This window comes from Pelodiscus sinensis, chromosome 6, assembly GCF_052426305.1.
Source record: "Pelodiscus sinensis isolate ZL-2025 chromosome 6, ASM5242630v1, whole genome shotgun sequence".
Classification (NCBI taxonomy): Eukaryota; Metazoa; Chordata; order Testudines; family Trionychidae; genus Pelodiscus; species Pelodiscus sinensis.
This window is the reverse complement of record NC_143057.1, coordinates 107,913,524-107,936,021: the sequence shown is the minus strand read 5'-3', so window position 1 is coordinate 107,936,021 and position 22,498 is coordinate 107,913,524. Positions and strand designations below refer to the sequence as shown.

At 43.0% G+C, this 22,498-nt stretch overlaps 1 protein-coding gene across 12 annotated transcripts in view; it reads right to left on the bottom strand.

The window, feature by feature from the left end:
• The window catches only part of PRLR (prolactin receptor), a 258,625-nt gene that overhangs the window by 41,535 nt on the left and 194,592 nt on the right, over positions 1-22,498 (bottom strand). For 11 of the 12 annotated variants that reach the window (XM_075932555.2, XM_089779426.1, XM_075932553.2 and 8 more), the window contains one exon: positions 12,586-12,646. The gene's annotated coding sequence lies outside the window, so the exon portion shown is untranslated. Of the gene's footprint in view, positions 1-12,585; positions 12,647-16,863; positions 17,385-22,498 lie in introns of those variants that run through there. The other variant, XM_075932558.2, reaches the window with a different exon arrangement.

The following is a 22,498-nucleotide window of genomic DNA, read 5'->3' as shown; positions in this document are numbered from 1 at the left end:
AATAATGGGAAGAAGGACAATCCAGGGAACTACAGCCCAGTCAGCCTTACCTCCATCCCTGGAAAAATCATGGAGGGGATTCTAAAGGAATCCATTCTGAAGCACTTGGAAGAGGGAAAACTGATCAGGAATAGTCAACATTGATTGACCAAGGGCAAGTAATGCCTGACCAATCTGATTAGCTTCTATGATGAGGTAACTGGCTTTGTGCACATGGGGAAATCAGTGGATGTGATATACCTTGACTTTAGCAAAGCTTTTGATATGGTCTCCCACAATATTCTTGCCAGCAAGCTAAGGAAGTATGGATTGGATAAATGGACTGTAAGGTGGATAGAAAGCTGGCTAGATTGTTGGGCCCAACGGGTAAATATCAATGGCTTGATGTCAGGTTGGCAGTCAGTTTTTAGCAGAGTGCCCCAGGAATCAGTTCTAGGGCCAGTTTTGTTCAACATCTTTATTAATGACCTAGATAAGGGGATGGATTGCACCCTCAGCAAGTTTGCAAATGACACTAAACTAGGGGGAGTGGTAGATACGTTAGAGGGCAGGGATAGGGTCCAGAGTGACCTAAACAGATTACAGGATCTGGCCAAAAGAAATCTGATGAGGTTCAACAAGGACAAGTGCAGAGTCCTGCACTTGGGATAGAAGAATCCCAAGCATTGTTACAGGCTGGGGACCAACCAGCTAAGTAGTAGTTCTGCAGAAAAGGACCTCGGGATTACAGAGGATGATAAGATGGATATGAGTCAACACTGCCCTTGTAGCCAAGAAGGCAAATGGAATATTAGGTTGCATTAGGAAGAGCATTGCCAGCAGATCCAGAGATGTGATTATTGGAAGAGCATTGCCAGCAGATCCAGAGATGTGATTATTCCCCTTTATTCGGTTCTGGTGAGGCCGCATCTGGAGTGTTGTGTCCAGTTCTGGATCCCCACTACCGAAAGGATGTAGACGCACTGGAGAGGGCCTAGCAGAGGGCAACCAAAATGATTAGGGGGCTGGAGCACATTACCTATGAAGAGAGGCTGAAGTATTTGGGTTTATATAGTCTGCAGAAGAGAAGAATGAGGGGGGATTTGATTGCAGCCTTCAACTTCCTGAAGGGGGGTTCCAAAGAGGATGGAGAGAGGCTGTTCATAGTAGTGACGGATGGCAGAACAAGGAGCAACAGTCTCAAATTACAGTGGGAGAGATCTAGGTTGGATATTAGGAAAAAATATTTCACTAGAGCAACATCTACACTGCTTCTTTTTGCACAAAAACCCTTTGTGCAAAAATGGCATGAATAAATTATGCAAATGAACTGCAACAATATGCTAATCATAGCTTCATTTGCATAGGCACTGCCAGCATTGTAGACATAGCGTAGGAGGGTGGTGAAGTATTGGAATAGGTTACCTAGGGAGGTGGTGGAAACTCCATCTGTAGAGGTTTTTAAGTTTTGGCTTGACAAAGCCCTGTCTGGGATGATTTAGTTGGGGTTGGTCCTGCTTTGGGCACGGGGCTGGACTCGATGCCCTTCTGAGGTCTCTTCCAGCCCTATGATTCTGTGATTTCAGGGTATTATTTCCCAATATTTGCAATGTTGCTTCATTTCTCAGGCAAGTCATTGCACATGGACAGAATTTCTTGTGTGCCACCCACCTGCCTCAACAAGTGGGGGAAGCTGATGAGGTAAGCGGTGAAAGGGAAAATCACCACTGGGAAGGAAGGAAGGAAGGAAGGAAGGAAGGAAGGAAGGAAGAGATGAACTTGCTAAGGGACTCTAAGTAGCTTCTACCCCTTGCCACCAGAAGTCTCTGGCTCCCGTTGTCCAGCTGTCGGGATGGGATGCTGAATAGCCATGGTCGGGATGTGACCACGAGCAACGGTCACTGGGAATGGCCCTGTGTTCCTGTGCAGCCTTGCCAATTGCGTCAGCCCTCCCACTCCTTCCATTAGTCTTTGGAGAGCGGAACAGAGGCCATGTGGTACTGCTTGCAGGTGGCCCTGTGGGTTTTGTGTCCATTGCTTGGGCCCCTATCCTGCCCCTGCACATTGAAGGAGAGGCCATGGGCACACTGTGGCTGTCATGGGAATGTAGTGGTCCTTATGTCATGCTACACTACCCCCATTTCTGGTAGGTGGAGGGGAAGGGCTCATGAGGCTTTGGCTACAGGTGCAGCCCACAGGACTCAAGATGCCTGCTCCCAGAGTGCTCTGCTGGATCCAGGCAGAATACCCAGACTCTTCCTCCTCCCTCCCCTCCCGGCAAACCAGGCAAAGGCAGTGGGGGTACCCTCCTGCAGGACCTAGCTCTATCCTACTGGAGACACTGAGAATGTTGGCCTCTGAAGTGGGAGAGGGATCATTTGGGCAACTTTGTCAGGGTATTGTGGGTCTGGGATTGCAGCCCCATTCAGAAGGATGTGCCTGTCTTTGCAGGAATAGAGCTTGGGCGAGGACCTGCCACAGGCATCGAAGGAGAATCACACACTGAAGGGAGAAGCTGGGCAGGACATAGGATCTTAGCAGTGACAGTTCTTTTTTCAGGATAGAAGTGCATTCCTCCTGAATGGGATTATGAAGCCCTCATACAGGAGGCCCCTTATAACAGATTGGATTCAGGATCTGAGTTCAAGGCTAGCAAGGATCCAAACCTCTGAGTAGTCCTAGGCCTGTGCCTCCTGCCGAGAGTCCCACAGGCATCCTCAAAATGCAGCAGGGTTGGAGGCCAATTCACTATAATAAGGAGGGGATTGTGAACCCTGACACTCATGGGACAGGGGGTGTCTCAGATCCCGCATCTCTCAGAAGACACCGCCTAATGTATATGGGGGGTGACCTGGCAAAGTCATCGGCATTGGTGGCCCATAGGTTGGATAGTCTTCCAGACAAGAGTGGGTTCTTCTCTAATGAAGAAGCTACACTACAGGGCTACGTCTACACTGGCCCCTCTTCCGGAAGGGGCATGTAAATTTCACTAGTCGTCGTAGGGAAATCCGCGGGGGATTTAAATATCCCCCGCGGCATTTAAATAAAAATGTCCGCCGCTTTTTTCCGGCTTTTAAAAAAGCCGGAAAAGAGCGTCTAGACTGGCCCCGATCCTCCGGAAAAAGTGCCCTTTTCCGGAGGCTCTTATTCTTACTTCGAAGTAAGAATAAGAGCCTCCGGAAAAGGGCACTTTTTCCGGAGGATCGGGGCCAGTCTAGACGCTCTTTTCCGGCTTTTTTAAAAGCCGGAAAAAAGCGGCGGACATTTTTATTTAAATGCCGCGGGGGATATTTAAATCCCCCGCGGATTTCCCTACGACGACTAGTGAAATTTACATGCCCCTTCCGGAAGAGGGGCCAGTGTAGACGTAGCCCTGAAGTTTTGAAGTAAGACTCAAATCCCACACAGGAATATGGAGCAGTTAGAGAAGGCAGAAGACAAGGCAGCTCATACCCACAGAGCTGGTGTGAAAACCAATCTCACCGAAGAATCATCTGTCTAAAGGGCTAAGGAAAAAGATTTGGAAAAGGGAATGTATGGATTTCTCTCTCTCACTTTTGGGGATGGACAGAAGGTGACAAAATGACAAAAAACAAGGACAAACCACATAGACCTAAATGCCTCTACCTTTTGAGAACTAATCTGTAGCTTTTTACATTTATATGACTATAATTTGTATGAGGACACCAAAGTTATGGTGTCCACCAAGGTTATGGAGGACACTGCAGAGTTTTTCCAGGATACCAGAGGTATCCTGGAAAAACTCTACTGCATCCAAGGAATGTGTCTGCTCTTCCTAATTTTTTTTTGGAAGAGCAGATGCAGTTTTTTTGGCATCCCTGTAAGCCTCATTTCACAAGGGAGAAGGGATGTCCCAAAAAGTTTTTTCCCCCAACATTTGACCCTGTGTAGGCAGGCCAAATGTCAGAAAAGCCTCTTTCAACAAAAGAAGCAGAAAAAGGTACGCAAATTGCAGTTCTCAATTTGCATACCTTTTTCCGGAAGAACACCGCAGTCTAGACACAGAGAACTTAAAACCTGTTAAAGGCTTTGAACATGTACCAAGGTTAAAGATCATGCTGAAGATGGCAGCAGGAAAGTGACAAGCCACATCTGACTGGAATTGTGCACATTGCCCAGGGGTGCAGTACTGAAGAAGGTGAAGGGTGAATACAGGCTCTGCTATCCTCAGGGCTCATGGATAGATGACTATAATAACTCTCTACTATTCAGTGAGATACTCATCACTGATTTGCTAGCTGGGGTTAGGGAATGTGGCCCTGGGTCACTGTTGGAAAATGTGATATGAAGGCTACATTTTGGTTGCTTCCAGGGTATCCAGAGATTTTATCTTGCTTGGGTTTCAGTGTGAAGGTCATTACTGCGTGCTCTGTGTAAAGTGCCACTTTCAAAAGATTCAGCTCCATGTGGGAATGGGTGATCAAGTATGAGGCTGGCCTGCATCACTCAGCGCACAACTCTGACAAATTCTTATTTGCGGCAAGACTAGCAACAGGCAACTGCAAGTACATGTGTAAGGCACTGCAGAACCTAGCTGAGCTCTTCAAGTTCCTACTTGCCATGGGAAGAAATAAAAATAATGCAGATGATCCTGCCCAAAGTTTAACATCTCTTGGCACTGAACTGGACTCAATTTGGGGTGTCTATGTCACTGATACAGACTTTCAGAGAGGCAAAGAAAATTACTCTGAGGAAACTACAGGTGGTCATGGGCTAAGTTCCCTCTAAGTTGCGGAGCTGAGCATCTACCCATTAAGCCTCACACAGGGATCAGGGCTAAAGTAGGGAGAGAGGCCTCTCCCCAAGCCCTGGAACTGCTGCAAAGGGAAGAATTGCCTCTGCCTGTCTGCATCACCCCAATGTGGAACTGCCTCAGACTTGAAGTGGCTGGGGGAGAGGTCCCCTTCCTTGCCACCCCCACTCATCCTAGCCTGAACGTGCCAGGGCCATGGTGTGGTACCCATCTCCAACCAGGTCCCGGGCTTGCTGCCACTGTGGAAAGGTGCTTTTCACCTGGCCCCTGTGGTGAAAGAGGGCTGAGGGCAGTCCTCTTTCTCTGAGGCAGCCTGCAACCCTTCAAACCCTTTACCTCCAACCCCATCCTAGAGCCCATACCCCCATCTGGAGCACCCATTTTCCTCCCCGACTTGCACTCCAGCCCTAAGTCTCCTCCTTGCATCCCAATCCCTACATCCCTGACCTATCTCAAAACTTGCACTCCCAGCCAGAACCCTCACCCCCACACCCTCTGCCCCAGCCCTCAATCCCCTCCCACACTCTTAATTCCTCAGCCCACTCCTGCCACACATCACCTCCATATTGGTGCACGTCACAAAATTCATTTTTTGCATCTGTGTGAAATGAGAGGGAACACTGGTCATGGGGCACCAAAACATTACATGCCAAGTGGTGGCCCCCCTGTCATGATTATGAGGGTTAGCCTGGGGATTAAGGAGTTAACTAAACCTAGCCAGGTGGAGTGACCAGTAGGAATGCAGGTGGGACTTTCAAACTGGGACAAAGGAATTTGGGTTTTTTCCTTTCTCCTTTTGTCTCTCTGGGTGAGTCCTCTGCAGCTACAGGGAGGGATAAGCATGTCTCTCTCTCTCCAAAAAACAATTATTGACTTTCTGTAAGTAGGGTAAAGTTTAGGTAGTTTCGTTAGGCTTTATTGTTTTAAGGGTTGGCTATGGGAACTGATATCTGGCACTGCTTAAAGGAGATGTTTGGTTTTTATTTTTAACTAAGTTCTAGCCCATGGTGTAATTCCTCCATGAGTATATTTTGTTACCTTTCCAGCTGATCCTTATGCTTGCAACAGGAATATTGTTGTAATAATAAAAGTTTTTTCCTTTCTTTTTATTTGGCATTGGTTACTTGTGTGTCCTGATTTTTATAATAGAGGTGAGATTTCCCAAATGATCTTTCCCCTAATCTTGTTATTAATATTTGGGTGGTGGCAGCGGAAGTTTTATTCACAAAATCTAGGTTTTTAAGATTTGGGGGGAAGTTTTATACCAAAGCCTGGTAGATAATGCTTTGGGGTACACTTGCTGGCCCCCACTTCTGCATTTATCATGCCAGAATGGGAAAGGAGCCATGACATCCCCCATCAAACATTTTGTGCCCATCTGGTATTTGCCTCTGTGTGAAAACCCTATAATTTTATCATGCTGATAAGAGAAATTAAAGCAGATTTACAAGTGTGGGAAAGGTTTCTGGAAAGTTTAATGGGGTTTTGATGTGGCATTTGGACTTCTTGCTCAAGATGGAACATATATTTTGGGATTTTCTTTTAAGGAGAGTGGTATGTGCAGAGGTGGCTTTACATTTTGGTGGCTAACAATATTACAAGGAACCCGAACTTCCTTAAGTTTTTCCCTGTCCCAATGGAAGTCACTATTTGGGGAGAAAAAAAACGTTCAGAATAAAAACGTCCATTTTTGATGCAATAACACAAACTGGTTCCAACAGTGAACACACACTTGGCTAACACTGCACTAGTAATGAAGTTGATGTGGGTCTCCATTTTACACTGCCTGAGGTTTGATATCCTTTTTCATACGGAGCACATCTCAGGAATGAATAATGGTGTTGTCAGTGCTCTCTCTCAATTTCTCTGCAACAGACTCTAGGAACTCACTTTGATGGATAGCAGGAAGTCAGTGCTAAAGCATAGGGACCTCCCTGACAATTGTTCAGTAATTTTCAGGGATGATGGCATATGGCTGTCAGATGAAGGTGTTGATGAACGGCTATGGGACATGAAGGAATCAATGGAGTAGGAGAAAGTGATCAAGCTAATCACTAGAGCTCCAGGCAGCCTGTTTCCAGCGTGGTTAAGAGAATAAGATGACTGTTTCCCAGAAGTAAAAAACCTGTGGTCCTCGGATAGAGTGAGACATTGTGGCCCTCGTGAGCAGAGGTCCACACTTTGCTGCACCTTCTGTCTCCCTCAAGATGAAGAGGGTGCTAGGACTTAGAGAGGGCTGAATCTTGTGTATAGGTTGAGAAGAACCTACCCTGAGTTCTGGGATATATGGAAATGAGCTCTATAACTCTTGCAGTAATTAGAGGTTATTGGTAAAGAACTCAGTAACTCTCAAATTGGAAACATAATTCTGGCATAGAGGAATACGAGTAGTGGGTGGACAGTGTCCCTTCCATGATAAAGTTTAATAAAGTTGCAGCTTGCTGCTTAAAAGCTATCCATATGTCTGTCCTCATTTTGCGTCATTCACATAAAAAAAAAAGGAAAAAACGTCACTGCAGTGAGACCTGGTCATCAACACTGCTTCATTATCAGTCTCAGAGGGGTGGCTGTATTAGCTGGTAACTATATTAGTTATATATTAGTCTACATTTTTTTTTGTTAGTCTCTAAGATGCTTGATTACCAGGAATTATGCTGGAAGCCTTAGTCAAGTGGAATGATCCACTAGAGTGAGCTAGAGGGCAACTTTTCACCAGGATGCATATGGTAAAAGAAAGTCATTTAAAGTGTTCTATTGTGTGAAGTGTTGGCATAAAAAAGCGACACTTCTTACTCAGCGGATCTGCTCTCTGCATTCAGTTACATCTGAATTTAGTGATAATAAATATTTTTAGTACTTTTCAATATTGTTAGGTCTGCAGAATGGTCAGACTGCTAAGAGAAAGTGAGCCACCTAGACTCTCTTTCCTCTTGCGTATAATCCACAGATTTGTTTATTAAGAGTTAATTGGGCATGACTTTGCAAATCTACTAATGATAATCCAATTGCATAGGGATAAATGAAGTTACAATTTAGCTTGCGGAATCTTTATTATCGGTAACGATGCACCAGTTGGAAAGAACAAATTTTCCACTCAGATTTTAGGACCAGATAGAAAATCATCATTTTACTTTTGAACAGAGCATGTTTGTTACAGAACTTAAGTAATTAGTGTGAAGCCCCCAAATGCCACTTTTATGGAGAATAAATATACTTCCAGCAAATATACATATGAACAGGAGTAATTTTCTCACTTCTAGAGTTGATGGCTATGATTTTCTTACTGCACATTTCTAACTGGAATAAAATGTAGCTGTCCTGTCAAATGCCTTATTGTGAATCCAAATCATCATAAATAAGAAGGGACTTAAATTTTACAAAATAAGGAATGGAGACAAATGAGTACTTTTGTTTACAATAAATATAGAACTAATAAAAGGAAAGCTGATTTTTTTAACCTAATGTATAATTAATCTTTAGAATTCACTCCCAAAAGATACCACCATCAGAAAAAACTTAGAAAGATTTAAGATGATTAAACCTCCATATGGTAAACAAGAGTATCCGGAGTTATAGTACACAAGATATAAAAAATATTAACATCCTGAGATTATGTAAGAACTTACAGCATGGGGTTTTATTTACAATAGTCGTATATGGGAGGGAGGTTTCTTATGATGCATCTAGTAATAGTCACTGTTGGAGACAGGAAATGAAACAAGATGGATTTGGAAAATAACTGAAATACCAAATGGAAACCTGACTACAATTGGTAAACTAAATCAAGGTTTCTTTTTGTTGATTTAAATAATGATAAAATTGGTGATTAAATTACTTTGATTTAAACCATTCCACTCCATATACACACTAAGGATTATAGGAAAAATGAAACTTGCTAATATTGATGGGATAAACTGGTGAAATGATGAATCAAAGCTATAGAACATAGAACTTTATGGAAAGGATTTGTTAAGGCAACAGACTGAATGGTCTCAAATGGACCAAAGATACATTGATTTGAGTAAGTGTTCCCATATATATAAGAACATCCCTCCATGAAGAATGGCAGAGAGCTGTGCTGGTGTTAGAGCACAACTTTATCATGCTCTCACATCAATTCAAGTACCTTTAATTGAATCCTTAAATTCTGAAAACTGTATACATGACTGAGATGATTGGATGTCCTGTCCTGTGGATCAGATTTAATATTTCCAAAATATTGACTCTTAAAGAACTATGGGAACGCTATTGTTTGTTTGGGGCTCATAAACACATGGCTAAACACATTGAAAAGCAACTTTATCCTGATATCTGTATTCCTACCTGAGGGAGTGCTGTCAGTAGAACAAAGGCCATCAAATACCAAGAAACACTGAACGTAACCTCATTTGTTTCAGTGGCTGTGCTTTCACTATTGCCCAGTGCTTACTGTTTATGGCCCAACTCTTTTAACTGTTGTATGTAATCCTTCTCCTGAGAACACTCATTATAAAATATCTCTTTTCATTAAAAACTAAATACAGACTTAGCTATAATTGTATCAAGAGAGCAGATGTCAAAGAATGGTTATGCACAGTAACTGTTCTTTGAATTGTGATAGAAATGTAGCCGTGTTAGTCTGGGGTAGTTGAAGCAAAATGCAGGACAATGTAGCACTTTAAAGACTAACAAGATGGTTTATTAGATGATGAGCTTTCGTGGGCCAGACCCACTTCCTCAGATCAAATAGTGGAAGAAAGTAGTCACAACCATATATACCAAAGGATACAATTAAAAAAAATGAACAAATATGAAAAGGACAAATCACATTGCAGAACAGAAGGGGGATGCGGGGGGGTGGGAAGGGGGAGGAAGGAAGGTAAGTGTCTGTGAATTGCTGATATTAAAGGTAGGGAGAGTGGGATGTTTGTGAGTTAATGGTATTACAGGTGATAATTGGGGAAACTGTCTTGGTAATGGGTGAGAAAGTTCAAAGACTTGTTAAGTCCTTGTTGGCAAGTGGCAGCAGCAAGAGGATTCTGATCCAGAATATTCTGAAGACAGTGGAGGAGCCAATCCCAGGGGCACTGTAAGATGTCCTGACAAGTGCAAAGCCCAATGGGAATGCAGCAATGTCAGTACCAACAAAGGTACAGCGATCAGTACTGGAAATGCATCTTGAGGCATGTGAGGGTATGTCTACACTACCCCGCTAGTTTGAACTAGCGGGGTAATGTAGGCATACCGCAATTGCAAATGAAGCCCGGGATTTGAATTTCCCGGGCTTCATTTGCAAGTGCAGTATGCCTACATTACCCAGCTAGTTCGAACTAGTGGGGTAGTGTAGACATACCCTAAGGGACTATCTCAATGGCTGATTCCAGGAAGGGACTTTCTATCAGTGTTGACACCTTACAAATGAGTAGCTGAAGTCAGAGGCACTGGAACAACCACTGGAACAGAGTTTGAACTAAGTGACAAGGCCAATGAAACACCCTTACTCAGGACTACTGACGGGGAGGGGGCAAAGGGGATAACTGGACAGGGGCCCAGTGTTTCAAAGGGGCCCAGAGCTCCCAGCCACTGCCTCTGCTACTTCAATAGTGGAATTATTGAGCCCCAAGTTCCTTTGAACTGCCAAGGGAGTGCTGTTCTGTGTGGCTTTGAAGGCTGGAGGCCCAGTGCCATGGTCCAGGCAGTGCTAAAGGTTGATTGCCCTAGGCCCTGCCCCTCCTGCCCTTGGCCCCATCCCTTCCAGGGGCACAGAGCTGGGCCGCGCTCCCACCTTGCCCTGGGGCCTGCTGTGGCTGTTGGCTCCACTGCCTATACTATCCTTTGTAGTCAACATTGATGTTAGTATAATTGGTGGTAGTATCATTCCGCACTGAGGCTACACACCCCACAGGTGTTGCCTCGTGAGTATTACTATAGAAAATTCTCCAGCTGTAAGTGTATGGGATGTGTGCACACCTAAGCAGATACATGTGAACCAATCACAGGAAAATGGAAGCTCTGTAAAAGGCAGATGGCAGCACTGAAGATGATTCAGTTGGAGGGAATTTTTCTTTTTTTGAGCCTCATTGAGCAAGATTGTGGATTGGGAGTTGCTGATATGTCACTAAAAACCTAATTCTGGATTATCTGTGTTAATTAAAGACCCTCTGTCTCTTTCTTCAATGCTATGAATGTTAACTCCCAGGTTATGGCCAAATTCCAAATAGAGTCATTCATCTGTTCCTATACAAATCCCCATTGCAGTTACAGTTAGATTTGGTATTCTTTTTCATTTCCTTGTACTATTTCTCTAGAGCTATTAAGCAGTTCCCACCTACTGCTACACTCTACTCAGAGGCTTCTGCATGTCAGTGGAGTGTATAATGACAGCAGCATTTTTAAAGGTCATTGGAAAGACTAGTGGGATATTAATGTAAAAAGGTCTTACTCTCTAATATGAGATTGTAGAGCTAGAGAATTTTAGAGATAGAGGATACTCATCAAGGATTTACAAGCAAGAAAAAGAGAGCTCCCAGCAAGACTGTTTCTACTCCTAGTTTCTACTCCTAGAAAAGGATCACTCCTTTGAGGCAACAGACTGTGAATATGTAAGTAATTCCAGACAAATAATTGTGCATGCTACTGAGCTGAGTGTAGGGTCCTTCTGATGACATGCCAGATATGTTTGCAGTTCTGTGGGATTTTTTTTTTACATTGCTACCATTGCATAGAGCTACCTCCCTTTTGTATTGACCTCTATTTTCTTGCCTTTCACTCCAAGGGTATGTCTAGACTACAGACTTTTGTCGACAGAGGCTTTGTCGACAGATACTGTCAACAAAGCTTCTATCGACAAAGAGTGTCTAGACTGCAACCAGTTCTGTCAACAAAGCAAGCTGTTCTGTCGATATGAGAGTGTAGACGCATGCAAAGGACAGTGTAGCTGCAATAACGCCTTCTGTCGACAGGACTCTGGCATTATTCCTCGCAGAATGAAGTTTACCTCCGTCAACAAAACTGCCGAGTTCTGTTGACGTTATATTGACAGAACTCAGTGGCAGTGTAGACGCAGGTATAGTTATGTCGACAAAAGTCCACTTTGTCAACAAAACCCTGCAATTTAGACACACCCCAAGTGCTGTCATACTACACTCTTCACATGGCATTAAAGTTATAAAGCACTACAAACCCCTCAAATGAAGACATATTTGGCATAAATAAGGTGTTCTCCATAGTGAAACAACCTGTTCTGTCTTAATTGCCATCTTTTCTCCCTACTTTTGTCAGTAGCTCATATACTTTTAGGTTGCAAACCCCATGGCTCAGGGATCTTATCTTCCTGCACATCTACAGAGCACCAGGTTCACCAGTAAAAATAATAATTATGTATTTGTATTATTGCAGCACCTAGAGGCCCCAAACCAGACCAAGGCCCCACCGGTACCTATTCTTAGTAAGAAACATTCCCTGTTTCAAAGCTCTGAAAAGTAACATTCAGTGTTTAAATGACTTCGGTGACCAGCCCTCCTCTCTGAAAAAAAAAGTGAAGCAAATAAATTACAATCTTTCTTTCTGCCACTTTCATGGCTCTTGAAGCCTCTGTTTCACTCTCCTGCTAGGCTTGCATGTTTGTCACTTTAGAATCAAGTTTCTTGGCATTTTCTTTTGAGAGGGAGGAAAACATGAGCATACAATCAGAGAGAATGAAAATTAAAAACAGTTGTTGAAATACTAAGTAAATCCAGTATTAGTATCCACGAAGGCCCAAAACCAAGGTAATTATTTTATTGTTATAACTGATTTAGTACTATGAACACATAATGTGTTAATAAAATTAATGAAAAAATCTAGCATCATACCTGTAGGATTCATTTATGAGAAAGAGTCTTCTTGTTCATGTAGGCCTGATCAGTTGATTATCTATGAGAAGAAAGAGACATTACTATTAAAAACAAAAGAGAATCATATTTTCTATGCAAAAAATGCCAGAGACAAAATTCATTGCTGGTATAAGCAGCTATAAAACATTGATGTCAATACAGCAGCATTCATCTACACTGCTGATGAATTTGGTCCTATAAATTTACCTACAAATGCCGGCATTTGTATTCACTTACACACTGGGATAAATAATGAAAATTAGTAGAAAATACTGCAATGCTGGATCCTTTTCTGTCATAAGTACTACTGACAGGAACAATCAACTGGAAATTCAGAATGCAGTTTACATTCATTATCCATACACTGAAGCTGGATGTCTTACAGAAAAAGCTCTGTACTTAACTAACTTTTCCCCGTTACCCTCTCCCAGGTGGTAAGCCTTTGTTTTCAGTGCCCTCATAGAGAATGACTAACTGAAACAAGGTTCAATGGGCAGTTTGTTTTCTGGTGAGGAATAAAAAGCTACGTGCGAAACTACTAGCTCAGGGTATGTCTACACTACAAAGTTAATTCGAACTAACAGACGTTAGTTCAAATTAACTTTGATAGGCGCTACACATGCAAACCGCTAGTTCGAACTTAATTCGAACTAGCGGTGCGCTTAATTCGAACTAGGTAAACCTCATTCTACAAGGACTAATGCCTAGTTCGAATTAACTAGTTCGAATTAAGGGTTGTGTAGCCACTTAATTCGAACTAGTGGGAGGCTAGTCCTCCCCAGCTTTCCCTGGTGGCCACTCTGGGCACCACCAGGAAAACTCTTCTGCCCCCCTCCCGGCCCCGGAGCCCTTAAAGGGGCCCGGGCTGGCTACGGTGCCCATGCCAGGTGCAAGCCTGCCAGCACCCAGCCAGCAGACCCTGCACCTGGCACGGCTCGAGCCGGCCACCCGCTGTCACCCAACCCTCTGCCTCTTCCCGGGACCAGGCTGGCGGCTCCCGGGAGCTTGCCCGAGTCCGCAAGAGGCGGGTGCCCGCCTGGTCTAGTGCAGACATCATGGACCTCATCCACGACCTCCGCACTAGGCACAGGAAAGTGGCCGTCTAGGGCAGGATAGCTGCCAGCCTGGCCACCGAGGAGCAGGTTGGCATGAAAATCAACGTGGCCCACTGAGACCCCCGACCCTGAGCTTAGAATGGCTGTACTGGGTCAGACCAAAGGTCAATCTAGACCAGTAGCCTGTCTGCCGACAGTGGCCAACACTAGGTACCCTGGAGGGGATGGACCGAAGACAATGACCAAGCCATTTGTCTCGTGCCATCCATCTCCAGCCTTCCACAAACAGAGGCCAGGGACACCATTCCTACCCCCTAGCTAGTGCCACTCCATGGACCCAACCTCCATGACTTTAGCTCACTTCTCTTTAAACTCTGTTCTAGTTGTAGCCTTCACAGCCTCCTGCAGCAAGGAGTTCCACAGGTTGACTATTTGCTTTGTGAAGAAGAACTTTCTGTTATTAGTTTGAAGCCTGCTACCCATTCATTTCATTTGGTGTCCTTTAGTCCTTCTATTATGGGAACTAATGAAGAACTTTTCTTTATGCACCTTCTCCACACCACTCATGCTTTTATAGGCCTCTATCATATCCCCCCTCAGTCTCCTCTTTTCTAAGCTGAAAAGTCCCAGACTCTTTAGTCTCTCTTCATATGGGACCTGTTCCAAACCCCTGATCATTTTAGTTGCACTCCCCTCTCCCACCCTCTCTCTTCCCCTCTCCCACCTTCTTTTCCCAGTCTCCCCGAGTTTTGTTCAATAAAGAGAGTTTCTATTTTTGAACACACGTGTCCTTTATTTTGTACATCAGGAAGGGGGCTAGGGAGGGGTAAGTGGAAGGAGGTGAGGGAGGAATGGGGTACGAGCCCCCAATGGGGAGGACTGGGCTGGCTCTGCGGGCTCCTCAGGGTAGAAACTCTCCTGAAGCCCCTTGATTTACCCCCCACCCCAGATGGCAGCCTGCAGCAAGTGCAGCCGGGCTGATGGCCGCGTGCTGTGATGTGCCGAGTGTGGGCACTCAGGGCACTCCAAGCCAGGACTGCTTTGAAAGCGGGGAACCCCTGAGAACTGTTTGTCCGGGGTGGGGGTCGGGTCCCTTTAAGCACAGGCCTCGGCTAGCCTGAGGCAGCAGCTCCACACTCTAAGTCCTAATCTGATGCCCTGCCGGCACTGCTTCCGGCCATCCTTAACCTCAGTTCAGGGTCCACTCAGCGTGGACATGCTAATTCGAATTAGCAAAATGCTAATTCGAACTAGATTTTAAGTCTAGATGCGCTAATTCGAATTAGTTTAGTTCAAATTAACTAATTCGAACTAAGTTAGTTCGAATTAGTGCTATAGTGTAGACATACCCTCAGAGATTTTACTTAAACCTTTCTCATTAGATGTGTGTATGTGTATCTGATGAGAGAGAGAGCAAATTTAACTGAGGAAAGTGAACTGTGTTTCTCTTTATGTGGGCGTGTAATAATCTAGATGTCATAAAACAGAATAAGGCAGAAATACATGTTTATGTTGAAGGCAAAGATGGACTTAATTATCTAGATGACAGGATGTAAAAAATACATTAAGGTAGAGCTCAGCAATGCAGGAACATTATCTCTAGTTTACACAGAACAGAAATCAGGTGCCAGATTTATTCTGGGGATAATAGATTTAATGGAGTTACGCCAGGGATAAATTTGGCCCAACACTGCCTAAAATAGAAATTAAAAGAAGCTTGAACTTATGAACTGCCTTGGAGTAACAGGCTACTTCACAGTGAATAGCTTCCTCCCCCCGCCCAAGTATGCAGTTGCTGCTCTAAACACGCAAACTTAATTCTGGATGGAAATGTACTGATGTGATGTTGAAACAAAACATCAATGTTCATCCTTATCTGTTGATGATTGTTGGGTTTAAATAGGTTTCTTCCTCCATTTTCCAGCTTCTTTTCCTTGATCATGCAGCAAAAGCATGTGGCTATCTCCTGCCACTGAATTTTACTTTGAATTCCTCCTTGATTTCAACAAGCAATTTCTACACATGCAGTAATGGCAGGACTGCTCCCTTATGTCTCATTTCTGACATTAAAAAGTCATTTTCAACAAAAGCCATGGCAGTGTCATAAACATAGGATTTTTCAAGGGACCATAGATTTGAAGGCAAGGAGTTGTCATTATTCATTACAATAATCTTTTCTGACTTTCTATATGACACAGGGCAAAGAACCTCAGATTATTTCTGCCTCCTAGTATTATGGCTGAGGCAGGTCTGGAGCAAATAAAGAACATAGGCTACAGGAAAATAAATGTTCTTATCCAAATACAAACAGCACGTAGTAACAGTAGCATGAGCAGAGAAAATTAGTGGCTGAGTGAATTGAATTGCTGTTTGTTTTAATGCTTTATTTTTCAAGAGGACCTCGGTGAGAAAGTCACTCTTCAAGTAACTTATTCTTTGTACTTTCCTGAGTACATGTTATACGTTCAGGCTTGCATTACTTGAATGACTGTAAAGTAGTTGGCTAAGAGCACTGAGCTATCAAAAAGGTCACTGTTCTAAACAAGTTAATATAAAAATGCAAAGCCCTGTTATTTGCCATGATGAACATTCCTCAAACATTACATCCCATGTTCCAAACCTCTTGGTAAAAGCAGTTTATGGAAAGCCTCCTGATTAAATGCTAAAAGTCACTGATGCCATAAGGAGATTAAACAGCATGCTGTTTTAATTAAAAGAGACAGAACAATCTAAAGCTCAGTAAAAACATTTCTTATGTTAGTATATGTGATAAAAGCATTATCTGGCTTTTGTTTATATGGTTTAAAATAATTAAAATAACTCCTTGGGCATCTCTGACTTGAAGCTTTATTCTCCATGCCCACTGAAGATACAGCAAGAAGTAATGGACTTAATCTGCAGCAAGAGAGATTTAGGTTAGATACAGTATTAGGAAAAAAAAAAACCTTTTCTAACTAACTACAAGGATAGCTAAACTCTGGAATATGCTTCCAAGGGAAATTGAGGAATCTCTATTGCTGGAAGTTTTTAAAAGAACTCTGCCTGAACACAAGGAGCTGGATTTAGTGACCTCTTGGTGTCCCTTCCAGCTCTGTGTTTCTATGTTTTCCTTTTATAAACTCCCAAATGGATGCACAGGAAAGAAATAAACTCATATACTTAGCTCTAATTTTGCTGTCAATTTGTAGTTCTGCTCTTGTACCTGATTTCTGAATGTATGCTGTTTAAACACATTTTGAAACCAGATGGTTTTCCTCAGGTCTTCAGACAGGTTTTGCTGAACCACAGCATGAATAAAAGAACCACAAAAAACTCTCCTAAGAAATCAATTGCAACAGACAATCAAACTTTCAGCCTGCTCTGGTCATCCAGCGCACCAAGCCAATAACGTTGTTTCTGCTCTTCTCTGTGTTCCATTCCATACAGGTGCTCATTAGAAATCCCAGTTCCATCTTTCAGCTGGAGGCTCCTAGTTGACAATATGGCTTGCTGGAGAGAAATACCCTAAAATGCCTTAAGGATGCAGCTGGACTCGCTGTCTGGACTGAAGCATGTTCACCTTTTGATCAGCAGTCCAAATTTCATTTCTCTTTTCAGCTTTTCTTGAAGTGAAAGTGGATTAATCATGAACAAAATCTGAATGAAATACAGCACTCACGTGAGTCACCTCTGCAATTCCACTCCAGACTTCCCCTGAACAAAGACTGCCAGGCAAGCCAAGTCAGATTTGTTTCTTGTTTTGTTTTTTTAAGTAGAAGGAGAAATGACCCGGAGGATGTTGGCTGAGAGAGCCAGACATTTGTCTGTGCTCGTCTCCAGAATTCAGATTTGAACTTGGATTTCCAGAGGTGGAGAGGTAGTGAATTAACCTATTTATTCCATTCCCCAGAAACTGTCACAACAGCATCACATCTGGTACTGATGATTGGATTTCCTGAAGGACACTTCCAAGTCTTTGACAGTGTGCTCATGTGAATCATGCTCCAAGTGGTATATTAGGGCCAAATCTGCAAACCCTCCCTCATGAGCCAAATACAAAGAGACTACTTACACGAATAATAATTACTCATATAAATGATTCTAGGACTAGGTTTTTTTCCTGTATTGATGATCTAGCAAGGTAAAGCATAAGTAAAGTATCTCACTTACGGATGTGAATGGTTAACCAGTTAGCCAGTAAGCATCTTCTTTACTGGGTGATACGTATCAATTATGGTTAACTGGTGGAGCTGGAGCAGCCCTCCACCAACCATGGGCTGGGGACTACTCCAGTCCAGGAGGACCTGCCACGGGTGGCAGGCACTTTAGCCTGGTTAGAGCAGCCCCCAGCTGCGGTGAGCTGGGCCTGGTGCAGGCAGGGGCGCTTCAGCCCAGTTGAAGCAGCCCCTCCGTCTGGGTCAGGCCCAGCCTCACCACCATGCCATAAGAAGGGGTGCTCCAGCGTAGCCAGAGCAGCACCTGCCCATTCCAGTTCAAACAGCTAACCAGTTAAACATATCGTTTAACCCATTAACTGATTAAATGAGGTTTTACATCCCTAGTCTCAATCTTACTCTTCTAGTGTGTGAAATACCTCTACTTTGCTCTCCTTTTTGAAATGAGCTGAGAACCGTACAGTATGCTATTGTCTGGAACATAACCTTTCTGCCTTCCTGTCTCCTTTTTGAGCATTTTGCATGCCTCAGTTATATAGAAAATATTACCTGCTTATACTCTAGAGTAGTAATTCTCAAACTGGGGTTTGTGTATCATAGAACCATAGAATACTGGAAGGGATCTCGAGAGGTCATCAAGTCCAGTCCCCTGCCCTCATGGCAGGACCAAGTACTGTCTAGACCATTCCTCATAGACATTTATCTAACCTACTCTTAAATATCTCCAGAGATGGGGATTCCACAACCTCCCTGGACAATTTATTCCTGACAGTTGGGAACTTTTTCCTAACATCCAACCTAAGCCTCCCTTGCTGCAGTTTAAGCCTGTTGCTTCTTGTTCTATCCTCAGAGGCCAAAATGAACACGTTTTCTCCTTCCTTCTTATGACACCCTGGGTATGTCTACACTACCACCCTAGTTCGAACTAGGGTCGTTAATGTAGTCATTCGAAGTTGCAAATGAAGCCCGGGATTTAAATATCCCGGGCTTCATTTGCATCTTGCCGGGCGCCGCCATTTTTAAATCCCCTTTAGTGCGGACTCCGTGCCCGCAGCTACACACGGCACGGAGTAGGTAGTTCGAATTAGGCTTTCTAATTTGAACTACCGTTACTCCTCGTGGAACGAGATGTAACGGTAGTTCGAATTAGAAAGCCTAATTTGAACTACCTACTCCGTGCCGCATGTAGCCGCGGGCACGGAGTCCGCACTAACAGGGATTTAAAAATGGTGGCGCCCGGCAAGATGCAAATGAAGCCCGGGATATTTAAATCCCGGGCTTCATTTGCAACTTCGAATGACTACATTAACCATCCTAGTTCGAACTAGGGTGGTAGTGTAGACATACCCCTTTTAGATACCTGAAAACTGCTATCATGTCCCCCCTCAATCTTCTCTTTTCTAATGTCTGGAGCCACTGGCCCCACTGATCAACTCCTCGCCCTCTCTACCAGTGCCTCCTGCACACTAGGGAACAGTTGTTCAGAGGTGTGCAGGAGGTGCTAGGTGACAGGGGGAAGAGTGAAATCTGGGGAGAGGGATGGATAAAGAGAGGCAGGGATAGAGCAAGGACTGGAAGATGGAAAGCAGAGGCAGGAATTTGGGGAAAGGAGTGGAGTGGGGGCTGCACTCCCCGGGAGCAGAGGGGAATCAAAAGCTGGCTTGAGGATTCATGAACATTTTTAAATCAAAATGGGGGTGTTTGGGTTGCTAAAGTTTGAGACCTGCTGACGCAGAGGGAAACACATTTCAGTTACTTGCATTTGAAGAAAAAATATTTCAGGAATAAACAACGTACTTCCTGCACTAAAATGAAATCTGCTTTCATGCTTTTCCCTGAGTAGAGTTCATATTGTTTAATGAACTGGGACTAAAATAGCTGAAGACTAAAAGTCAGGATGTCATTTGAAGGAACCCAAGTAATTATCAACAGATCAAGTCACAGTGTTTTATACTAAATGCTCTTCATTTGCTCCATTTGCACTACGAGCAACTATGTCCAACTATTTTCCTTGGAACTCAAGTTTGAATCTAGTTCCTGTAAAAATTAAGCTGTGGTACACTATGTTTATCAAGTTTTAAAAGTTTTGTTATAGTGACTAGTGATACTACAATTGTGAGAACTTGGAAAACCCTGTTTGTGACAGCTCTTTCTCTTCTGCATGCCTTACATTGACACATTTTTTAAGGTTCCAAAACCTGTCTAATCTTGTGGTATTTTTCATTTTCAAGTAAATGACTCAAAGTTTAAGTAAATGCACATTGAAACTTTTCAAATTCAAGTCTGAAATTTCAAATGGTAAATGGCTTTTAAAAGTACATGGCCTCGAATTGGTGGATTTTTTTCTAAATCAGTCTGATGGGATTTAAAAATTGTAATTAGATCTCTAGCAAATTGTTTTGCTGCTTTTCTAATTAACACCATCTGATTTTGCTTAATATCACATTTAAAACACGCTTTAACTAGTCATATCTTGTAGGTTATATTTGTTTGAGATGTGAAAGCCTCCTATTCTTATGTAATCAAGTCTTTTATATGCTCACAGCATTTGCTTTTGTGTTTAATTCAAAACAGTATTTTTGCCACATCACCTAAAATAAAAACTGTAGGTAGTCATAAAACAGTTATTATTTTACTAAACAATAGGGAAGGGAAAGAATCTGTCAGCAAGGATTTTTGGTTAGACAATGGCACAATACAGGCTCTTTTATAATGGTTTACACAAAGATTGCCTTTCCACTTATACAGAAGTGATTTTTATTAGAAACTTGATTCCACACCTTTAAGCTTTTATGTTGGCTGCATCTTTCCATTTCTGTTTTATGGGTTAGTAACGATGCCTTTTATGGCTATGTATGCTTGCCTATTCCTGGATATGTGCCCTGTTCAGCCCTATTTTACATAATTTAAATTGAAAACACATTGAAAAAATATACATCTCTGATTTAAATTATACTTTTGCTTTAAACAGCAGGGTGCAGCATTATTTCAGAGGGGTATACGTGATATGGTGCTACATGTGTTCAAAAAATATTGCAACAAATTCTCAAGCTGACCTGTCCCATTGTGGAAATCTAGCAAGCTAAAGGGGTTGTGAACTTCCCCTAACTAGACAGCTATAGGAGAATTCTTGAGTTGGAATAGCCAGCTCTTTGATACCAGCAAGGACTCCCTACCTGCTGTGATAGTTTGGCCTGCAAATTTACCCTAATTGCGGGATTGACTTAAAAAATAAGTGAAAGTTCATAAGAGGTCACAATTATAATAGCAAGTGTCGATAGCAAGAGGGAGACAGAAAGACTGAATTAGTCCAAACAAAAAGGATCAATGATATAACTCAAGGACTATGTTAAGAGCATTTTTGGTTAACAAGAGCATTTAAGGACTGAAAATTAATACAACAAAATTGGTATGCGTGGTGGACAAAAAATGAAGGGATGGGTTATTCCACTCCTTTTTGGGGGTCCTTCTGAAGAAGCCTTGAGGAAGAAAAGTTGGCTGCTGGAGCGAACTTCACGATCACGGTTACAACCCTTCCCCCATCTCCAGGCACTCTGGACCTTTTTGTCTTAATCCTGAGAGTTGTTCTGTCCAGAATGAGCCACAGAAAGGGACCCAGATGACACTGCCACATCCAATGGCTTCAGCTAAATCCCAAATATCACCTGGGATGTCTCTCTCCTCCCCAACATGTCCTTTTTCTTCTCCCACCTGATTTTTCTCTCTCTCTCTTTCTGTGTAACAAGAACAATTTAGCATTTTGATACAGCCTAAAAGTATGTCAAACAAGGGATATTTACTTCTAGAAATTTTCTCCAGCTAAAAGAAAAGAGCACAAGGTATTTCTTTAAAAATAAAACCTTATTTAATACTTGATATTTCAAAAGCTTTAGCTGTTATTCCTTATTTTCAATATATTTTATAAAATGTTTTATAGGATTATAATAGTTTGTGCACCATGGTACTAAGCAGACTGAGGTCTGTGTAGCTCAGATCTTGTTTAAAAATGGCTTAATGTTAGATTGTGACTGGGTTCTGTTAACACATCTGGCCTATATATTCCATCTAAATTAACACAATATACCTCGTTCCCAGTATAACGTGGCTATAGCAATACTGCACTACAGTGGTAGCTATCTAGTTTGGCTGCCATTATCAGCCAGAGTAGCTCAAAGGCAGCTCACACATACACCTAGTGTCATCCAGGCTCTGGCAATCCTAGAGATGGGGGATCCCGAAGATGCAAGAAAGCTACTTCTCTTTTTCTTCTGCACATGTAGTTCTAGATGTTGCAGCTTTTATTGCTGCCTTTTGTACTTGTTCCCTACACATTAATCATAGAATCCTAGGGCTGGAAGAGACCTCAGGAGGTCATTGGTCCAGCCCCCTGCCTGAAGCAGGACCAACCCCAACTAAATCATCCCTGCCAGGGCTTTGTCAAGCCGGGACTTAAAAACCTCTAGGGATGGAGATTCCACCACTTCCCTAGGGAACCCATTCAAGTGCTTCACCACCCTCCTAGTGAAATAGTTTTTCCTAATATCCAACTTAGACCTCCCCCACTATAACTTCAGACCATTGCTCCTGGTTCTGCCATCTGACACCACTGAGAACAGCCTTGCTCCACCTGCTCTGGAACCTCCCTTCAGGAAGTTGAAGGCAGTTATCAAATCCCCCCTCACT